A 2,500-nucleotide genomic window follows, 5' to 3' on the forward strand; every position below is an offset into this window, starting at 1 on the left:
ACTTCGATCGCGCGAGAGAGACAGAGAAACGAACAGTCTTTTTTTCGATTTACGGCTAAAATAAATTTTTCTCATTTTATTCAATAACATATTCTTGCTTAAATAACTTTTTTACATAGGGATTAAGCATTTAGAACGATACATTGTTTAAAATAATGGCACTTTACTCTTGACATTTTACGGTTTTTTCAATTTTCTGAAAAATCCTATCATTAGATTTTTTTAAAAATACGATATTCTTGCTTAACTAACGTTTCTACATAGGGATTAAGCATTTAGAACGAAATCTAATGTCAGAAAATGGCACTTTACTCTTGACATTTTTCGGTTTTTTCAATTTTCTGGAAAATCCTATCATTAGATTTTTTTAAAAATACGATATTCTTGCTTAACTTTTTTTTTTTTTTTTTTTTTTTTTTTTTTTAACGTGGGGGAAATCTGCAGGTCAGACACCCCCGCTCCGCCCTTCGGGCGGAGCGGGGGTAGTGCGGGGTTCGACCCGCTAAAACCCCCACGGCGGCCTAGGGCGCTGGCGATTAACGGGGGAGCCACGGGAACTCTTCAAGAACACGACCGCAGCTCCCCCTCGCCTGGCCGGCCACCAGGATGGAGCGGTGGCCGGCCGCGTCCCGGGGGGAGATTAATCCTCCCCCCCCATGAATCATCTTGATTCGGCGGTGCGGGGGACCGCACCCCACACCGCCTCTTCACGACGGCCGCACTTTAAAATAGGGCATCCTCGGTTGGCGGGCGGCGGGCAATTAAACCGGCATGGTCCGGTACACCCGCCGCCCGCCTAGTATCAGCTACTCGGGGGGGGGGCTCTAGGCGTGGGCGCACACGCCGCACCCCCCGCTCACGGCGACCCCGCTCGGCAGCCTCCTTCTGCAACATTACCTGTTCGCAGAAGGCTATGGCTGCCGCCCATTTTGTCGGGCTCTCCAGCATGGCCCCAACTAAGCTGGAGAGAGCGAGGTCGCCACCAACTTCCCTAGTTAGGACTCGGCGCAGCACTGAAAAGGCGGGGCACACCTCCAGTGTATGCTGCGCCGAGTCCTCCTCCGCGCCACAGTGGTGGCACACCGTCGTCGCTTCCCGACCGATGCGACACAGGTAGACACCGAAGCAGCCATGCCCGGTGAATACCTGCGTCGCACGGTAGGAGAGCCTGCCAAACCGCCTCTCCCGCCACGTGGATATTCTTGCTTAACTGACGTTTCTACATAGGGATTAAGCATTTAGAACGAAATCTAATGTAGGAAAATGGTACTTTACTCTTGATCGGTACGTTGGGACTTAGAAAATATTCGGCCGTACGCGGCGCGTCTCGGCGCTTCGAACAGCTCCGGTGTCCCCATTATTTTCGATTTACGGCTAAAATAAATTTTTCTAATTTTTTTCAATTACATATTCTTGCTTAAATAACTTTTTTACATAGGGATTAAGCATTTAGAACGACATGTTGTTTAAAATAATGGTACTTTACTCTTGTGATTTTTCGTTTTTTTTTGATTATTTTGAAAAATAAATTTTTGTAATTTTTTTAAATACGATATTCGTGATCAGTGAACGATTTCACATATGGATTAAGCATTTAGAATCGTGCGGACGCGTTATTAAAAAAGTTTACTCGATGCGATGGGACTTTAAAAAGTTTGTGAAAATTTTCAAAAAATGTGTAATTTTTTGTCTAGTTCACGGTAGTGTAATTTATTTTAATGTTTACTATAAAATTTTTTTTCGTTCGTTCACGCGCTATGTTACAACAGCACGGCCGGGCGGTCTGTTGCCGCGGCGGTTTACACTCATAAGCGCGCGTGCTATTCGGCCGGCGGCGCCGGCGTCCTTGCCGGCCGTTCGGTATCTATAAGAGATACACGGTCCGTGCGAGGCGGACGGAGCAGAGCGGGTTTTGGGCCAATTCTACGATCTCGGTCGAGAAGCTGTCTCAGAGCTCCTTCGGGGCTTCGGTCCTGACTGTTTCGTGCCGTTTACGTTACGGACTTTTCTCCACACAGCGTGGCCACGGGTCGGTGTCTTTGACCGAATGGCCCATATGTGGCAAGCCCTACGGGGTTGGTTACCCGTATGCACTTTGTATGTATACTCGTACTCACTGAGCAATCGACTCTTCTGTCCGAGCGATGGAAAAATTTTTTAAAATGCATCTGTAAGATTTGGAAGCAAATCGTACCAATTGAAAACTGTGGCTAAAATGAATAGCCCAGTGGAGAGAGAAAACTATCAAAAAACTGATTTTTTAAATCAAGAGGTGTCAGAAATCGAAATGCCTAGCGCGAGCGGAAGAACACGCTTTCTCGCCAGTCCAGCATGTGTCCTGTCCGTTCTTCCTCGGCTTGCCGATTTTGCCCAGATCAGAGGTTTCGTGCTTCCGGCGGTCAGAAGATCAGCGTGAGCGTACGCGCTTCCACGACTATGGCATCACCCATGTACTTTTTCCTTTGAATATATTTGAGTACATAAAAAATATTAAAACATA

Source organism: Megalopta genalis, unplaced genomic scaffold (genome assembly GCF_051020955.1).
Source record: "Megalopta genalis isolate 19385.01 unplaced genomic scaffold, iyMegGena1_principal scaffold0069, whole genome shotgun sequence".
Lineage (NCBI taxonomy): Eukaryota > Metazoa > Arthropoda > Insecta > Hymenoptera > Halictidae > Megalopta > Megalopta genalis.